Genomic DNA, 20,486 nt, shown 5'->3' on the forward strand with positions numbered 1-20,486 from the left:
ACTCCCTGGTGGTCTAGTGGTTAGGATTCAGCGCTCTCACCGCCGCGGCCCGGGTTCGATTCCCGGTCAGGGAAAGGTAGGTCTTCTGACTGTTTTTGACAAAAACACAGATTTATCAAACGTAAAAAAATCTTACACTTCAGAGCATCATTTCTCATATGAAATCGTCTTTAAGTAGACTTGAGAAGCTGTGAGTGGTCAAAACAGATCTTGGAAATTGATAACAAAGGGTGAGATGTCTTTCTAAATGAATTTTTGCTACTAAAAGACTTGTGCTCTTGTAGAAAAGAGAATTTTGTCAGAACTATTCAGGCCATGTTTGATATCTGAATCATCAATGTCTTCTTTCGCACCAGTACAATATATAATGGAGCCAGGAACTCTCAACATCTAGCTCCTCAAAATCATCTTTTTTTGGTGCCAGTACTATACATCAAGGAGGCAAAACTGCTGTGTGGTAAACTTTAAAATTGCTATACATGACCAATCTTCCTCTCCTTTCTTGTAAAACTGATTCCTAGTAGCCCTTTTCCTCATATTCCATTGCACTTCATTCAGAGAACTTCCTTTTCTATCATGGAGTGTTCACCTACTTCATCACTCCCTGGTGGTCTAGTGGTTTGGATTCGGCGCTCTCTCGGCCGCGGCCTGGGTTCGATTCCCGGTCAGGGAAAGGGAGGTCTTCTGACTGTTTTTGACGAAAACACAGACTTATCAAACGTTAAAAAAACTTACACTTCAGAACATCATTTCTCATATGAAATCGTCTTTAAGTAGACTTGAGAAGCTGTGAGTGGTCAAAACAGATCATGGAAATTGATAACAAAGGGTGAGATGTCTTTCTAAATGAATTTTTGCTACTAAAAGACTTGTGCTCTTGTAGAAAAGAGAATTTTGTCAGAACTATTCAGGCCGTGTTTGATATCTGAATCATCAATGTCTTCTTTAGCACCAGTACAATTTATAATGGAGCCAGGAACTCTCAACATCTAGCTCCTCAAAATCGTCTTTTTTTGTTGCCAGTACTATACATCAAGGAGGCAAAACTGCTGTGTGGTAAATTTGAAAATTGCTATACATGACCAATCTTCCTCTCCTTTCTTGTAAAACTGATTCCTAGTAGCCCTTTTCCTCATATTCCATTGCACTTCATTCAGAGAACTTCCTTTTCTATCATGGAGAGGGCACTCACTCCATCACTCCCTGGTGGTCTAGTGGTTAGGATTCGGCACTCTCACCACTGCGGGCGGGGTTTGATTCCTAGTCAGGGAAAGGGAGGTCTTCTGACTTTTTTTGACAAAAACACAGATTTATCAAACGTAAAAAAATCTTACACTTCAGAGCATCATTTCTCATATGAAATCGTCTTTAAGTAGACTTGAGAAGCTGTGAGTGGTCAAAACAGATCATGGAAATTGATAACAAAGGGTGAGATGTCTTTCTAAATGAATTTTTGCTACTAAAAGACTTGTGCTCTTGTAGAAAAGAGAATTTTGTCAGAACTATTCAGGCCATGTTTGATATCTGAATCATCAATGTCTTCTTTCGCACCAGTACAATTTATAATGGAGCCAGGAACTCTCAACATCTAGCTCCTCAAAATCATCTTTTTTTGGTGCCAGTACTATACATCAAGGAGGCAAAACTGCTGTGTGGTAAACTTGAAAATTGCTATACATGACCAATCTTCCTCTCCTTTCTTGTAAAACTGATTCCTAGTAGCCCTTTTCCTCATATTCCATTGCACTTCATTCAGAGAACTTCCTTTTCTATCATGGAGTGTTCACCTACTTCATCACTCCCTGGTGGTCTAGTGGTTAGGATTCGGCGCTCGGGTTTGGGTTCGATTCCCGGTCAGGGAAAGGGAGGTCTTCTGACTGTTTTTGACGAAAACACAGACTTATCAAACGTAAAAAAAAATCTTACACTTCAGAGCATCATTTCTCATATGAAATCGTCTTTAAGTAGACTTGAGAAGCTGTGAGTGGTCAAAACAGATCATGGAAATTGATAACAAAGGGTGAGATGTCTTTCTAAATGAATTTTTGCTACTAAAAGACTTGTGCTCTTGTAGAAAAGAGAATTTTGTCAGAACTATTCAGGCCATGTTTGATATCTGAATCATCAATGTCTTCTTTAGCACCAGTACAATTTATAATGGAGCCAGGAACTCTCAACATCTAGCTCCTCAAAATCATCTTTTTTTGTTGCCAGTACTATACATCAAGGAGGCAAAACTGCTGTGTGGTAAATTTGAAAATTGCTATACATGACCAATCTTCCTCTCCTTTCTTGTAAAACTGATTCCTAGTAGCCCTTTTTCTCATATTCCATTGCACTTCATTCAGAGAACTTCCTTTTCTATCATGGAGTGGGCACCTACTCCGTCACTCCCTGGTGGTCTAGTGGTTTGGATTCGGCGCTCTCACGGCCGCGGCCTGGGTTTGATCAGGGAAAGGGAGGTCTTCTGACTTTTTTTGACAAAAACACAGATTTATCAAACGTAAAAAAATCTTACACTTCAGAGCATCATTTCTCATATGAAATCGTCTTTAAGTAGACTTGAGAAGCTGTGAGTGGTCAAAACAGATCATGGAAATTGATAACAAAGGGTGAGATGTCTTTCTAAATGAATTTTTGCTACTAAAAGACTTGTGCTCTTGTAGAAAAGAGAATTTTGTCAGAACTATTCAGGCCATGTTTGATATCTGAATCATCAATGTCTTCTTTCGCACCAGTACAATTTATAATGGAGCCAGGAACTCTCAACATCTAGCTCCTCAAAATCATCTTTTTTTGTTGCCAGTACTATACATCAAGGAGGCAAAACTGCTGTGTGGTAAATTTGAAAATTGCTATACATGACCAATCTTCCTCTCCTTTCTTGTAAAACTGATTCCTAGTAGCCCTTTTCCTCATATTCCATTGCACTTCATTCAGAGAACTTCCTTTTCTATCATGGAGTGTTCACCTACTTCATCACTCCCTGGTGGTCTAGTGGTTAGGATTCGGCGCTCTCTCGGCCGCGGCCTGGGTTCGATTCCCGGTCAGGGAAAGGGAGGTCTTCTGACTGTTTTTGACGAAAACACAGACTTATCAAACGTTAAAAAAACTTACACTTCAGAACATCATTTCTCATATGAAATCGTCTTTAAGTAGACTTGAGAAGCTGTGAGTGGTCAAAACAGATCATGGAAATTGATAACAAAGGGTGAGATGTCTTTCTAAATGAATTTTTGCTACTAAAAGACTTGTGCTCTTGTAGAAAAGAGAATTTTGTCAGAACTATTCAGGCCATGTTTGATATCTGAATCATCAATGTCTTCTTTAGCACCAGTACAATTTATAATGGAGCCAGGAACTCTCAACATCTAGCTCCTCAAAATCATCTTTTTTTGTTGCCAGTACTATACATCAAGGAGGCAAAACTGCTGTGTGGTAAATTTGAAAATTGCTATACATGACCAATCTTCCTCTCCTTTCTTGTAAAACTGATTCCTAGTAGCCCTTTTCCTCATATTCCATTGCACTTCATTCAGAGAACTTCCTTTTCTATCATGGAGTGGGCAGCAACACCATCACTCCCTGGTGGTCTAGTGGTTAGGATTCGGCGCTCTCACGGCAGCGGCCTGGGTTTGATTCCCGGTCAGGGAAAGGGAGGTCTTCTGACTGTTTTTGACGAAAACACAGACTTATCAAACGTTAAAAAAACTTACACTTCAGAACATCATTTCTCATATGAAATCGTCTTTAAGTAGACTTGAGAAGCTGTGAGTGGTCAAAACAGATCATGGAAATTGATAACAAAGGGTGAGATGTCTTTCTAAATTAATTTTTGCTACTAAAAGACTTGTGCTCTTGTAGAAAAGAGAATTTTGTCAGAACTATTCAGGCCATGTTTGATATCTGAATCATCAATGTCTTCTTTAGCACCAGTACAATTTATAATGGAGCCAGGAACTCTCAACATCTAGCTCCTCAAAATCATCTTATTTTGTTGCCAGTACTATACATCAAGGAGGCAAAACTGCTGTGTGGTAAATTTGAAAATTGCTATACATGACCAATCTTCCTCTCCTTTCTTGTAAAACTGATTCCTAGTAGCCCTTTTCCTCATATTCCATTGCACTTCATTCAGAGAACTTCCTTTTCTATCATGGAGTGGGCACTTACTCCATCACTCCCTGGTGGTCTAGTGGTTAGGATTCGGCACTCTCACCACTGCGGGCGGGGTTTGATTCCTGGTCAGGGAAAGGGAGGTCTTCTGACTGTTTTTGACGAAAACACAGACTTATCAAACGTAAAAAAAAATCTTACACTTCAGAGCATCATTTCTCATATGAAATCGTCTTTAAGTAGACTTGAGAAGCTGTGAGTGGTCAAAACAGATCATGGAAATTGATAACAAAGGGTGAGATGTCTTTCTAAATGAATTTTTGCTACTAAAAGACTTGTGCTCTTGTAGAAAAGAGAATTTTGTCAGAACTATTCAGGCCATGTTTGATATCTGAATCATCAATGTCTTCTTTCGCACCAGTACAATTTATAATGGAGCCAGGAACTCTCAACATCTAGCTCCTCAAAATCATCTTTTTTTGGTGCCAGTACTATACATCAAGGAGGCAAAACTGCTGTGTGGTAAACTTGAAAATTGCTATACATGACCAATCTTCCTCTCCTTTCTTGTAAAACTGATTCCTAGTAGCCCTTTTCCTCATATTCCATTGCACTTCATTCAAAGAACTTCCTTTTCTATCATGGAGTGTTCACCTACTTCATCACTCCCTGGTGGTCTAGTGGTTAGGATTCGGCGCTCTCACGGCCGCGGCCTGGGTTCGATTCCCGGTCAGGGAAAGGGAGGTCTTCTGACTGTTTTTGACGAAAACACAGACTTATCAAACGTTAAAAAAACTTACACTTCAGAACATCATTTCTCATATGAAATCGTCTTTAAGTAGACTTGAGAAGCTGTGAGTGTTCAAAACAGATCATGGAAATTGATAACAAAGGGTGAGATGTCTTTCTAAATGAATTTTTGCTACTAAAAGACTTGTGCTCTTGTAGAAAAGAGAATTTTGTCAGAACTATTCAGGCCATGTTTGATATCTGAATCATCAATGTCTTCTTTCGCACCAGTACAATTTATAATGGAGCCAGGAACTCTCAACATCTAGCTCCTCAAAATCATCTTTTTTTGTTGCCAGTACTATACATCAAGGAGGCAAAACTGCTGTGTGGTAAATTTGAAAATTGCTATACATGACCAATCTTCCTCTCCTTTCTTGTAAAACTGATTCCTAGTAGCCCTTTTCCTCATATTCCATTGCACTTCATTCAGAGAACTTCCTTTTCTATCATGGAGTGGGCACCTACTCCATCACTCCCTGGTGGTCTAGTGGTTAGGATTCGGCACTCTCACCACTGCGGGCGGGGTTTGATTCCTGGTCAGGGTAAGGGAGGTCTTCTGACTGTTTTTGACGAAAACACAGACTTATCAAACGTTAAAAAAAATCTTACACTTCAGAGCATCATTTCTCATATGAAATCGTCTTTAAGTAGACTTGAGAAGCTGTGAGTGGTCAAAACATATCATGGAAATTGATAACAAAGGGTGAGATGTCTTTCTAAATGAATTTTTGCTACTAAAAGACTTCTGCTCTTGTAGAAAAGAGAATTTTGTCAGAACTATTCAGGCCATGTTTGATATCTGAATCATCAATGTCTTCTTTAGCACCAGTACAATTTATAATGGAGCCAGGAACTCTCAACATCTAGCTCCTCAAAATCATGTTTTTTTGTTGCCAGTACTATACATCAAGGAGGCAAAACTGCTGTGTGGTAAATTTGAAAATTGCTATACATGACCAATCTTCCTCTCCTTTCTTGTAAAACTGATTACTAGTAGTCCTTTTTCTCATATTCCATTGCACTTCATTCAGAGAACTTCCTTTTCTATCATGGAGTGGGCACCTACTCCGTCACTCCCTGGTGGTCTAGTGGTTAGGATTCGGCGCTCTCACGGCAGCGGCCTGGGTTTGATTCCCGGTCAGGGAAAGGGAGGTCTTCTGACTGTTTTTGACGAAAACACAGGCTTATCAAACGTTAAAAAAACTTACACTTCAGAACATCATTTCTCATATGAAATCGTCTTTAAGTAGACTTGAGAAGCTGTGAGTGGTCAAAACAGATCATGGAAATTGATAACAAAGGGTGAGATGTCTTTCTAAATGAATTTTTGCTACTAAAAGACTTGTGCTCTTGTAGAAAAGAGAATTTTGTCAGAACTATTCAGGCCATGTTTGATATCTGAATCATCAATGTCTTCTTTAGCACCAGTACAATTTATAATGGAGCCAGGAACTCTCAACATCTAGCTCCTCAAAATCATCTTATTTTGTTGCCAGTACTATACATCAAGGAGGCAAAACTGCTGTGTGGTAAATTTGAAAATTGCTATACATGACCAATCTTCCTCTCCTTTCTTGTAAAACTGATTACTAGTAGTCCTTTTTCTCATATTCCATTGCACTTCATTCAGAGAACTTCCTTTTCTATCATGGAGTGGGCACCTACTCCGTCACTCCCTGGTGGTCTAGTGGTTAGGATTCGGCGCTCTCACGGCAGCGGCCTGGGTTTGATTCCCGGTCAGGGAAAGGGAGGTCTTCTGACTGTTTTTGACGAAAACACAGGCTTATCAAACGTTAAAAAAACTTACACTTCAGAACATCATTTCTCATATGAAATCGTCTTTAAGTAGATTTGAGAAGCTGTGAGTGGTCAAAACAGATCATGGAAATTGATAACAAAGGGTGAGATGTCTTTCTAAATGAATTTTTGCTACTAAAAGACTTGTGCTCTTGTAGAAAAGAGAATTTTGTCAGAACTATTCAGGCCATGTTTGATATCTGAATCATCAATGTCTTCTTTAGCACCAGTACAATTTATAATGGAGCCAGGAACTCTCAACATCTAGCTCCTCAAAATCATCTTATTTTGTTGCCAGTACTATACATCAAGGAGGCAAAACTGCTGTGTGGTAAATTTGAAAATTGCTATACATGACCAATCTTCCTCTCCTTTCTTGTAAAACTGATTCCTAGTAGCCCTTTTCCTCATATTCCATTGCACTTCATTCAGAGAACTTCCTTTTCTATCATGGAGTAGGCACCTACTCTTTCACTCCCTGGTGGTCTAGTGGTTAGGATTCGGCTCTCTCACCGCTGCTTCCCGGGTTTGATTCCCAGTCAGGGAAAGGGAGGTCTTCTGACTGTTTTTGACAAAAACACAGACTTATCAAACATAAAAAAATCTTACACTTCAGAGCATCATTTCTCATATGAAATCGTCTTTAAGTAGACTTGAGAAGCTGTGAGTGGTCAAAACAGATCATGGAAATTGATAACAAAGGGTGAGATGTCTTTCTAAATGAATTTTTGCTACTAAAAGACTTGTGCTCTTGTAGAAAAGAGAATTTTGTCAGAACTATTCAGGCCATGTTTGATATCTGAATCATCAATGTCTTCTTTAGCACCAGTACAATTTATAATGGAGCCAGGAACTCTCAACATCTAGCTCCTCAAAATCATATTTTTTTGTTGCCAGTACTATACATCAAGGAGGCAAAACTGCTGTGTGGTAAATTTGAAAATTGCTATACATGACCAATCTTCCTCTCCTTTCTTGTAAAACTGATTCCTAGTAGCCCTTTTCTCATATTCCATTGCACTTCATTCAGAGAACTTCCTTTTCTATCATGGAGTGGGCACCCACTACATCACTCCCTGGTGGTCTAGTGGTTAGGATTCGGTGCTCTCACCGCTGCTGTCTGGGTTCGATTCCCGGTCAGGGAAAGGGAGGTATTCTGACTGTTTTTGACAAAAACACAGACTTATCAAACGTTAAAAAATCTTACACTTCAGAACATCATTTCTCATATGAAATCGTCTTTAAGTAGACATGAGAAGCTGTGAGTGGTCAAAACAGATCATGGAAATTGATAACAAAGGGTGAGATGTCTTTCTAAATGAATTTTTGCTACTAAAAGACTTGTGCTCTTGTAGAAAAGAGAATTTTGTCAGAACTATTCAGGCCATGTTTGATATCTGAATCATCAATGTCTTCTTTAGCACCAGTACAATTTATAATGGAGCCAGGAACTCTCAACATCTAGCTCCTCAAAATCATCTTTTTTTGTTGCCAGTACTATACATCAAGGAGGCAAAACTGCTGTGTGGTAAATTTGAAAATTGCTATACATGACCAATCTTCCTCTCCTTTCTTGTAAAACTGATTCCTAGTAGCCCTTTTTCTCATATTCCATTGCACTTCATTCAGAGAACTTCCTTTTCTATCATGGAGTGGGCACCTACTCCGTCACTCCCTGGTGGTCTAGTGGTTTGGATTCGACGCTCTCACGGCCGCGGCCTGGGTTTGATCAGGGAAAGGGAGGTCTTCTGACTTTTTTTGACAAAAACACAGATTTATCAAACGTAAAAAAATCTTACACTTCAGAGCATCATTTCTCATATGAAATCGTCTTTAAGTAGACTTGAGAAGCTGTGAGTGGTCAAAACAGATCATGGAAATTGATAACAAAGGGTGAGATGTCTTTCTAAATGAATTTTTGCTACTAAAAGATTTGTGCTCTTGTAGAAAAGAGAATTTTGTCAGAACTATTCAGGCCATGTTTGATATCTGAATCATCAATGTCTTCTTTCGCACCAGTACAATTTATAATGGAGCCAGGAACTCTCAACATCTAGCTCCTCAAAATCATCTTTTTTTGGTGCCAGTACTATACATCAAGGAGGCAAAACTGCTGTGTGGTAAACTTGAAAATTGCTATACATGACCAATCTTCCTCTCCTTTCTTGTAAAACTGATTCCTAGTAGCCCTTTTCCTCATATTCCATTGCACTTCATTCAGAGAACTTCCTTTTCTATCATGGAGTGTTCACCTACTTCATCACTCCCTGGTGGTCTAGTGGTTAGGATTCGGCGCTCTCTCGGCCGCGGCCTGGGTTCGATTCCCGGTCAGGGAAAGGGAGGTCTTCTGACTGTTTTTGACGAAAACACAGACTTATCAAACGTTAAAAAAACTTACACTTCAGAACATCATTTCTCATATGAAATCGTCTTTAAGTAGACTTGAGAAGCTGTGAGTGGTCAAAACAGATCATGGAAATTGATAACAAAGGGTGAGATGTCTTTCTAAATGAATTTTTGCTACTAAAAGACTTGTGCTCTTGTAGAAAAGAGAATTTTGTCAGAACTATTCAGGCCATGTTTGATATCTGAATCATCAATGTCTTCTTTAGCACCAGTACAATTTATAATGGAGCCAGGAACTCTCAACATCTAGCTCCTCAAAATCATCTTTTTTTGTTGCCAGTACTATACATCAAGGAGGCAAAACTGCTGTGTGGTAAATTTGAAAATTGCTATACATGACCAATCTTCCTCTCCTTTCTTGTAAAACTGATTCCTAGTAGCCCTTTTCCTCATATTCCATTGCACTTCATTCAGAGAACTTCCTTTTCTATCATGGAGTGGGCAGCAACACCATCACTCCCTGGTGGTCTAGTGGTTAGGATTCGGCGCTCTCACGGCAGCGGCCTGGGTTTGATTCCCGGTCAGGGAAAGGGAGGTCTTCTGACTGTTTTTGACGAAAACACAGACTTATCAAACGTTAAAAAAACTTACACTTCAGAACATCATTTCTCATATGAAATCGTCTTTAAGTAGACTTGAGAAGCTGTGAGTGGTCAAAACAGATCATGGAAATTGATAACAAAGGGTGAGATGTCTTTCTAAATTAATTTTTGCTACTAAAAGACTTGTGCTCTTGTAGAAAAGAGAATTTTGTCAGAACTATTCAGGCCATGTTTGATATCTGAATCATCAATGTCTTCTTTAGCACCAGTACAATTTATAATGGAGCCAGGAACTCTCAACATCTAGCTCCTCAAAATCATCTTATTTTGTTGCCAGTACTATACATCAAGGAGGCAAAACTGCTGTGTGGTAAATTTGAAAATTGCTATACATGACCAATCTTCCTCTCCTTTCTTGTAAAACTGATTCCTAGTAGCCCTTTTCCTCATATTCCATTGCACTTCATTCAGAGAACTTCCTTTTCTATCATGGAGTGGGCACTTACTCCATCACTCCCTGGTGGTCTAGTGGTTAGGATTCGGCACTCTCACCACTGCGGGCGGGGTTTGATTCCTGGTCAGGGAAAGGGAGGTCTTCTGACTGTTTTTGACGAAAACACAGACTTATCAAACGTAAAAAAAAATCTTACACTTCAGAGCATCATTTCTCATATGAAATCGTCTTTAAGTAGACTTGAGAAGCTGTGAGTGGTCAAAACAGATCATGGAAATTGATAACAAAGGGTGAGATGTCTTTCTAAATGAATTTTTGCTACTAAAAGACTTGTGCTCTTGTAGAAAAGAGAATTTTGTCAGAACTATTCAGGCCATGTTTGATATCTGAATCATCAATGTCTTCTTTCGCACCAGTACAATTTATAATGGAGCCAGGAACTCTCAACATCTAGCTCCTCAAAATCATCTTTTTTTGGTGCCAGTACTATACATCAAGGAGGCAAAACTGCTGTGTGGTAAACTTGAAAATTGCTATACATGACCAATCTTCCTCTCCTTTCTTGTAAAACTGATTCCTAGTAGCCCTTTTCCTCATATTCCATTGCACTTCATTCAAAGAACTTCCTTTTCTATCATGGAGTGTTCACCTACTTCATCACTCCCTGGTGGTCTAGTGGTTAGGATTCGGCGCTCTCACGGCCGCGGCCTGGGTTCGATTCCCGGTCAGGGAAAGGGAGGTCTTCTGACTGTTTTTGACGAAAACACAGACTTATCAAACGTTAAAAAAACTTACACTTCAGAACATCATTTCTCATATGAAATCGTCTTTAAGTAGACTTGAGAAGCTGTGAGTGTTCAAAACAGATCATGGAAATTGATAACAAAGGGTGAGATGTCTTTCTAAATGAATTTTTGCTACTAAAAGACTTGTGCTCTTGTAGAAAAGAGAATTTTGTCAGAACTATTCAGGCCATGTTTGATATCTGAATCATCAATGTCTTCTTTCGCACCAGTACAATTTATAATGGAGCCAGGAACTCTCAACATCTAGCTCCTCAAAATCATCTTTTTTTGTTGCCAGTACTATACATCAAGGAGGCAAAACTGCTGTGTGGTAAATTTGAAAATTGCTATACATGACCAATCTTCCTCTCCTTTCTTGTAAAACTGATTCCTAGTAGCCCTTTTCCTCATATTCCATTGCACTTCATTCAGAGAACTTCCTTTTCTATCATGGAGTGGGCACCTACTCCATCACTCCCTGGTGGTCTAGTGGTTAGGATTCGGCACTCTCACCACTGCGGGCGGGGTTTGATTCCTGGTCAGGGTAAGGGAGGTCTTCTGACTGTTTTTGACGAAAACACAGACTTATCAAACGTTAAAAAAAATCTTACACTTCAGAGCATCATTTCTCATATGAAATCGTCTTTAAGTAGACTTGAGAAGCTGTGAGTGGTCAAAACATATCATGGAAATTGATAACAAAGGGTGAGATGTCTTTCTAAATGAATTTTTGCTACTAAAAGACTTCTGCTCTTGTAGAAAAGAGAATTTTGTCAGAACTATTCAGGCCATGTTTGATATCTGAATCATCAATGTCTTCTTTAGCACCAGTACAATTTATAATGGAGCCAGGAACTCTCAACATCTAGCTCCTCAAAATCATGTTTTTTTGTTGCCAGTACTATACATCAAGGAGGCAAAACTGCTGTGTGGTAAATTTGAAAATTGCTATACATGACCAATCTTCCTCTCCTTTCTTGTAAAACTGATTACTAGTAGTCCTTTTTCTCATATTCCATTGCACTTCATTCAGAGAACTTCCTTTTCTATCATGGAGTGGGCACCTACTCCGTCACTCCCTGGTGGTCTAGTGGTTAGGATTCGGCGCTCTCACGGCAGCGGCCTGGGTTTGATTCCCGGTCAGGGAAAGGGAGGTCTTCTGACTGTTTTTGACGAAAACACAGGCTTATCAAACGTTAAAAAAACTTACACTTCAGAACATCATTTCTCATATGAAATCGTCTTTAAGTAGACTTGAGAAGCTGTGAGTGGTCAAAACAGATCATGGAAATTGATAACAAAGGGTGAGATGTCTTTCTAAATGAATTTTTGCTACTAAAAGACTTGTGCTCTTGTAGAAAAGAGAATTTTGTCAGAACTATTCAGGCCATGTTTGATATCTGAATCATCAATGTCTTCTTTAGCACCAGTACAATTTATAATGGAGCCAGGAACTCTCAACATCTAGCTCCTCAAAATCATCTTATTTTGTTGCCAGTACTATACATCAAGGAGGCAAAACTGCTGTGTGGTAAATTTGAAAATTGCTATACATGACCAATCTTCCTCTCCTTTCTTGTAAAACTGATTACTAGTAGTCCTTTTTCTCATATTCCATTGCACTTCATTCAGAGAACTTCCTTTTCTATCATGGAGTGGGCACCTACTCCGTCACTCCCTGGTGGTCTAGTGGTTAGGATTCGGCGCTCTCACGGCAGCGGCCTGGGTTTGATTCCCGGTCAGGGAAAGGGAGGTCTTCTGACTGTTTTTGACGAAAACACAGGCTTATCAAACGTTAAAAAAACTTACACTTCAGAACATCATTTCTCATATGAAATCGTCTTTAAGTAGATTTGAGAAGCTGTGAGTGGTCAAAACAGATCATGGAAATTGATAACAAAGGGTGAGATGTCTTTCTAAATGAATTTTTGCTACTAAAAGACTTGTGCTCTTGTAGAAAAGAGAATTTTGTCAGAACTATTCAGGCCATGTTTGATATCTGAATCATCAATGTCTTCTTTAGCACCAGTACAATTTATAATGGAGCCAGGAACTCTCAACATCTAGCTCCTCAAAATCATCTTATTTTGTTGCCAGTACTATACATCAAGGAGGCAAAACTGCTGTGTGGTAAATTTGAAAATTGCTATACATGACCAATCTTCCTCTCCTTTCTTGTAAAACTGATTCCTAGTAGCCCTTTTCCTCATATTCCATTGCACTTCATTCAGAGAACTTCCTTTTCTATCATGGAGTAGGCACCTACTCTTTCACTCCCTGGTGGTCTAGTGGTTAGGATTCGGCTCTCTCACCGCTGCTTCCCGGGTTTGATTCCCAGTCAGGGAAAGGGAGGTCTTCTGACTGTTTTTGACAAAAACACAGACTTATCAAACGTAAAAAAATCTTACACTTCAGAGCATCATTTCTCATATGAAATCGTCTTTAAGTAGACTTGAGAAGCTGTGAGTGGTCAAAACAGATCATGGAAATTGATAACAAAGGGTGAGATGTCTTTCTAAATGAATTTTTGCTACTAAAAGACTTGTGCTCTTGTAGAAAAGAGAATTTTGTCAGAACTATTCAGGCCATGTTTGATATCTGAATCATCAATGTCTTCTTTAGCACCAGTACAATTTATAATGGAGCCAGGAACTCTCAACATCTAGCTCCTCAAAATCATATTTTTTTGTTGCCAGTACTATACATCAAGGAGGCAAAACTGCTGTGTGGTAAATTTGAAAATTGCTATACATGACCAATCTTCCTCTCCTTTCTTGTAAAACTGATTCCTAGTAGCCCTTTTCTCATATTCCATTGCACTTCATTCAGAGAACTTCCTTTTCTATCATGGAGTGGGCACCCACTACATCACTCCCTGGTGGTCTAGTGGTTAGGATTCGGTGCTCTCACCGCTGCTGTCTGGGTTCGATTCCCGGTCAGGGAAAGGGAGGTATTCTGACTGTTTTTGACAAAAACACAGACTTATCAAACGTTAAAAAATCTTACACTTCAGAACATCATTTCTCATATGAAATCGTCTTTAAGTAGACATGAGAAGCTGTGAGTGGTCAAAACAGATCATGGAAATTGATAACAAAGGGTGAGATGTCTTTCTAAATGAATTTTTGCTACTAAAAGACTTGTGCTCTTGTAGAAAAGAGAATTTTGTCAGAACTATTCAGGCCATGTTTGATATCTGAATCATCAATGTCTTCTTTAGCACCAGTACAATTTATAATGGAGCCAGGAACTCTCAACATCTAGCTCCTCAAAATCATCTTATTTTGTTGCCAGTACTATACATCAAGGAGGCAAAACTGCTGTGTGGTAAATTTGAAAATTGCTATACATGACCAATCTTCCTCTCCTTTCTTGTAAAACTGATTCCTAGTAGCCCTTTTCCTCATATTCCATTGCACTTCATTCAGAGAACTTCCTTTTCTATCATGGAGTAGGCACCTACTCTTTCACTCCCTGGTGGTCTAGTGGTTAGGATTCGGCTCTCTAACCGCTGCTTCCCGGGTTTGATTCCCAGTCAGGGAAAGGGAGGTCTTCTGACTGTTTTTGACAAAAACACAGACTTATCAAACGTAAAAAAATCTTACACTTCAGAGCATCATTTCTCATATGAAATCGTCTTTAAGTAGACTTGAGAAGCTGTGAGTGGTCAAAACAGATCATGGAAATTGATAACAAAGGGTGAGATGTCTTTCTAAATGAATTTTTGCTACTAAAAGACTTGTGCTCTTGTAGAAAAGAGAATTTTGTCAGAACTATTCAGGCCATGTTTGATATCTGAATCATCAATGTCTTCTTTAGCACCAGTACAATTTATAATGGAGCCAGGAACTCTCAACATCTAGCTCCTCAAAATCATATTTTTTTGTTGCCAGTACTATACATCAAGGAGGCAAAACTGCTGTGTGGTAAATTTGAAAATTGCTATACATGACCAATCTTCCTCTCCTTTCTTGTAAAACTGATTCCTAGTAGCCCTTTTCTCATATTCCATTGCACTTCATTCAGAGAACTTCCTTTTCTATCATGGAGTGGGCACCCACTACATCACTCCCTGGTGGTCTAGTGGTTAGGATTCGGTGCTCTCACCGCTGCTGTCTGGGTTCGATTCCCGGTCAGGGAAAGGGAGGTATTCTGACTGTTTTTGACGAAAACACAGACTTATCAAACGTTAAAAAATCTTACACTTCAGAACATCATTTCTCATATGAAATCGTCTTTAAGTAGACATGAGAAGCTGTGAGTGGTCAAAACAGATCATGGAAATTGATAACAAAGGGTGAGATGTCTTTCTAAATGAATTTTTGCTACTAAAAGACTTCTGCTCTTGTAGAAAAGAGAATTTTGTCAGAACTATTCAGGCCATGTTTGATATCTGAATCATCAATGTCTTCTTTAGCACCAGTACAATTTATAATGGAGCCAGGAAATCTCAACATCTAGCTCCTCAAAATCATCTTTTTTTGTTGCCAGTACTATACATCAAGGAGGCAAAACTGCTGTGTGGTAAATTTGAAAATTGCTAGACATGACCAATCTTCCTCTCCTTTCTTGTAAAACTGATTCCTTGTAGCCCCTTCCCTCATATTCCATTGCACTTCATTCAGAGAACTTCCTTTTCTATCATGGAGTGTGTACCTACTCCATCTCTCCCTGGTGGTCTAGTGGTTAGGATTCAGCGCTCTCACCGCCGCGGCCTGGTTTTGATTCCCGGTCAGGGAAAGGTAGGTCTTCTGACTTGTGCTCCTGTAGAAAAGGCATTTTTAAGGAAATATTCAGGCCATGTTTGGTATCTGAATCATCAATGTCTTCTTTAGCACCAGAACAACTTATCATGGAGCCAGGGACTCTCAACGTCTTGCTTCTCAAAATCATATTTTTTTGGTGCCAGTACTATACATCAAGGAGGTAAAGCTGCTGTGTGGTAAACTTGAAGACTGCTATGCATGACCAATCTTCTTCTCACCCTATTTAAATCGATACGTTGGCACTTAGAGACGAATGCTCTTAACAGTAATAAGAATTTTTGATTGGGTAGAGTATTACCTCAGTTCCCTGTAAGCTCTGTATGTACCGGAATTAGACAACAAGGTTGCAGAATTTCTCAGCAGACACGAGCGGCTGCCAAAAGAAAAGGAATTGGATGCAAATTAATTTCAAGATATTGGGCAGTCCCATGTGTATCTAATTGGCACTCAGCACTTTTCTAGATACCACCTTCCATGAAGAAGTGGAGTAGATGTGTTATCCCTAGCATGGAACTTCATGCTGGGATATGTGTTCCCTCCTTTTCCTATGATTGCTCACGTCCTAAATAACATCCGGTAAGAGCAAGTTGAAGTGGTTATAATTTTTCCTTACTGGCCAAGGAATGTGTGGGTCCCAACAGTGGTGAGAATGGAAGCAGAGACTCCATGGCTGTTACCACTCACACCAGGGGCTGTTATTCCATCCAAACTTTAAAAATCTTCATTTGATGGTATGGAAATTGAACATGAACCATATTAACCACTTGCCTGGCATGGTCACATCAGATGAGACCATGCCAGCAAGTGCTTTATATGACCTTGTCGCATGGGATGTGATTAGTCAGATAGCGTGTTCGGCTTCAGGGAAGATAAACTTCCCTCTGCTGCTGCTTTCAGAGGGACACACTAGCAGCACGGGCACACTACTAACGGCTGAACTGCAGACGTATTCACACCGCTGATAGACACCTGAGAGCAGGATCTATCGAGCGTTTGTCTGCAATTATACAGTACACTTAGTCCAGTAACCCTCTGACCGCGTCAATCGGGAGATCCCGATCACGGTCAGCTGCAATTGGTTTAACCGCGTGTATCGGAAAAAGCCGACAGCGGTCTTCAGGGCTACTATTACATAACCCTTGTTACCTGCATATCATTTAGTTACAGCAGGGAGATGCTTGCTGCAGCTTAATGTATCCCGATCACGGTCAGCTGCAACTGGTTTGACCGCGTGTATTAGAAAACGCCGACAGCGGTCTTCAGGACTACTATTACATAACCCTTGTTACCTGCATATACTTAATTATAGCAGGGAGATGCTTGCTGCGGCTTAATGTAATACTGGGTGCTGGGACACACTGAAAATGCCCTGAGATGCTGGCTATTATCAATTAAACATCCAATATTTAAACATATACTCAGCCCACGAGACAAGTGAACAACATAGGGTTAATCTTTATGTACCCCTTATATAAAACATTGATATGTAATTATGATTACTGATGGGGACATAAAATGATATACATATAAAGGACTATCATGTACAATAATTACATCATTCTTTATGAGGAAATCTATTCAGCAGCATATTATCAATACTTTCTATTTTTGTGTGTGTCTCCATATATTCATCAACATGATATTGTAATGTGGTATACTGTCCGATAGATTTGTGCTTATGTGGAAGGTATAGTAAAAATAAAAACAAGATCTTCACAGTGAAATTGATACAAATACCACCTCTGTCATAAGCAGCTACAATATTGTAACAGTTGTAGCAATATTTCATGTAACCACAGAATAAAGTAACACACACTTTTCTTACTGGAAGAATTAACAACACGCACATCAATGCAGTGGTTCAGCTTTTTAATATCACATTAAGTCTGCACAATTCATAATTTTTATTAATTTTTTCATTTTATTTATTTTTTTCATTATCTTTATTAATAATTTTTTTCATTATTATTTTTTCACTTGCACATATTTCGTAAGCTTTAACATATACCAATAAAAGTTATATTTTAATCGATTTGTGGTCCTCTCCCCTAAGGGGCGTGGACTTTTAGGATATACTAGTGTATTCATTTTGAGTGTGCCCTTATACGGAATACTTTTTTCTCTCTAGTTTATTTATGCCAAATCTTATTCCAGGAGCACCTCCCCCGATTCATAATACTGCAACATTTATAGCTAAAAAAAATGACAAGCGGGGTATTATTGAATACACACAAGTGATATATAAATAAATCTATTTAGTCTGTGCGACCCTTCCCTTACGTTCTTAGTGATAAAACCACTGAGGCCTATCCTCAGACTCTGGGTCAGCACGACACTTCCACACGAATATAATATATGTACATAATTTTGTATATTTGTTACTGAAGGGAGATAGAAAATGGCTAATTTCAGCCTCACAGCAGAATTAACAAGTAGGAGAGAGAAATGGAATAGTGATGTTGATACAATATTTTCAGAAACTATGGGGGATACATCTGGACTTTCAAATAGTTGGAATGAGGATCTCTTATCTCTTAAACATCTCCTTATAAAACAGACGAAAACATGGTGGGAAATGACCACATTTAACAACTATATGAAACATAAAATTACTCCCAGAGGTCTAAGACCAAGATTGTTCCCTGCCTATGAGCTCATTACTGAAAATCTGAAAACTGAATGGGAGGATGTATTGAAAAAATGCTCTCACGACCTCATGATGGTTTTGGTCAAACATGACAATCTCCTATTGGAACAATGTAGTAAAGACATAGAGACCTTAACCAATAAGCTCCAGACCTTTGAGAAGGAGTTAACATTTTAACAAACTTTTGAAAAATATAAGAGTGATCTTAGTAAAATGGAGACGGAGATAATAGTTCGGAAAAAGAACAAGTTTGCTAGGGACAAACGAGACTACGCTGCAAATCAGGTCTTTAGATGGAACTTGAAGAAAGGGTCCTTTCATCAAAAAAGGAGACCATCATATAGCCTGACTTCAACTGATCAAGATTCCTCAGAAGCAGAAGATTCCCAACAATCCTTCCAACTTAAAGCCAACTTACCATCATACTCCAATAGGGATTTTTTAGATTCAGGCCCGGGGTCAAGGGAAGACAGTCCGGTCGCAGGAGGAAGATCAGGAGAGGGAGGAAAGATACGAAATCGAGGGAAATGGAACGACCAGGGTCCCACGCGTTACTCGAAAAGGACACAGAATCGACGATAAGAACGGAAGAAGTAGCAGAAGATCGTTTGAAAATTATTAATCTATCTAACCTAACACTCACGGAAGCACATACCTCCGTATTAGGTAAAGGTCTCTCTTTCTCTCCTGTCAGGAATTTTGACAGATTTAAATGGGAGAGGGATCTTCACCTATTTGGACGAAAAGTATTACTCAATAAATTTTATACTCTCAAGAAACGTGACACTAACATGGACCAACAAAGTGTGAGCACCATCCATGGGTTTACAGATGAAGACCAGCAGATTATTGAATTGCTTGAAGATCTTGCTAATGAAGAAAATCCTGTTACATCCAATACGAGACCAATCTGTAAGAGGAGGGGACAATTTTTCCCACAAGGGAATATCTGTCCGAATGTAAGCATCTTTATGGAATTAGTATCCAAAGATTTGGACATACTTGATAACATCGATAGAAATCATTCACAGGAGATGGATAATCTTACCAAAGAAGAAAGAAAAGCCTTAAATGAGATCAAATCCTGGGATAGTGTCCAAATCAAACCTTCCGATAAAGGGGGGAATGTAGTTATCTGGGATAAAAAATTGTACCTCAAAGAGGCGATGACACAGCTAAATGACCCAAGATGCTACAAACTTCTCCCATCCAACCCTATGGAAATCTTTAAGAAACAATATGATCGAATAATAACATCAGCCCATGACAATGGCATTATTAACAAAACAGAATATGCATTTTTGGAGGTAGTGGAACCAAAGACACCTACGTTCTATCTACTTCCGAAGGCTCACAAAAATGAGAAAATGCCCCCTGGTCGTCCGATCGTTTCAGGAATTGATGGTTTGACTGAACAAGCGAGCAAGTTCTTGGACACTCATCTCAGGAAATTTGTGACAAGCCTTCCATCGCATGTCAGAGACACTTCAGATGTACTCTGTAAATTGGATGAGATACATGTGAATGAACAAGTCCTACTGGTCACATGTGATGTTGAATCGCTCTATACGAGCATCCAGCATGATAGGGGCGTAGCATCAATAGATTATTTCCTCAAAAAAGAAGGGGAAACAGCATTTGGAGAATTTCTTCTTAGACTTCTTACATTTGTACTTCAAAAAAACTTTTTTGTATTTGATGAAAAATATTACCTGCAGGTGAGGGGCACAGCGATGGGGGCAGCTTGTGCCCCCACCTATGCAAATATATACCTCGGATGGTGGGAGGAGACAACAGTCTTCCATGACACGATGGAACAATATACTCAACACATATTGATATGGATGAGATATATTGATGACCTGATGATACTCTGGGATGGTCCTCGTGAAAAGTTGATTGAATTCATTAACTTACTCAACAACAACAATTTAAACTGGAAACTTACCTATGAAGTAAGTGAGATGGAAGTCACCTTCTTGGACTTGAAAATAAGAAAGACGGAGGATGGACGAATTGCAACGGACCTTCATAGGAAACATACAGCTACAAATAGTGTATTACATAGATCGAGTGCACACTTCCCTCCCGTTCTGAAAGGCATTCCAAAAGGCGAGTTCCTTAGGATGAGAAGGAATTGCTCGGATTTGGCACAATTTGAACAGAGGGCTACAGAACTCA

At 39.3% G+C, this 20,486-nt stretch overlaps 6 non-coding genes across 6 annotated transcripts; all 6 read left to right on the forward strand.

Annotated features, from left to right (window-relative positions):
* The first annotated feature begins 2 nt into the window (after positions 1 to 2).
* TRNAE-CUC (transfer RNA glutamic acid (anticodon CUC)) lies at positions 3 to 74 on the forward strand. The gene has a single exon. It is a non-coding gene; the product is annotated as a tRNA-Glu (tRNA).
* Positions 75 to 4,782: 4,708 nt separating this feature from the next.
* Positions 4,783 to 4,854, forward strand: TRNAE-CUC (transfer RNA glutamic acid (anticodon CUC)). The gene has a single exon. It is a non-coding gene; the product is annotated as a tRNA-Glu (tRNA).
* A 2,924-nt stretch (positions 4,855 to 7,778) lies between these two features.
* On the forward strand, positions 7,779 to 7,850 carry TRNAE-CUC (transfer RNA glutamic acid (anticodon CUC)). The gene has a single exon. It is a non-coding gene; the product is annotated as a tRNA-Glu (tRNA).
* Positions 7,851 to 10,768: 2,918 nt separating this feature from the next.
* TRNAE-CUC (transfer RNA glutamic acid (anticodon CUC)) lies at positions 10,769 to 10,840 on the forward strand. Its single transcript has one exon. It is a non-coding gene; the product is annotated as a tRNA-Glu (tRNA).
* Positions 10,841 to 13,764: 2,924 nt separating this feature from the next.
* Positions 13,765 to 13,836, forward strand: TRNAE-CUC (transfer RNA glutamic acid (anticodon CUC)). The gene has a single exon. It is a non-coding gene; the product is annotated as a tRNA-Glu (tRNA).
* Positions 13,837 to 14,961: 1,125 nt separating this feature from the next.
* TRNAE-CUC (transfer RNA glutamic acid (anticodon CUC)) lies at positions 14,962 to 15,033 on the forward strand. The gene has a single exon. It is a non-coding gene; the product is annotated as a tRNA-Glu (tRNA).
* The last annotated feature ends 5,453 nt before the right edge of the window (positions 15,034 to 20,486 follow it).

The sequence above is a fragment of the Pseudophryne corroboree genome, chromosome 8, assembly GCF_028390025.1.
Source record: "Pseudophryne corroboree isolate aPseCor3 chromosome 8, aPseCor3.hap2, whole genome shotgun sequence".
Lineage (NCBI taxonomy): Eukaryota > Metazoa > Chordata > Amphibia > Anura > Myobatrachidae > Pseudophryne > Pseudophryne corroboree.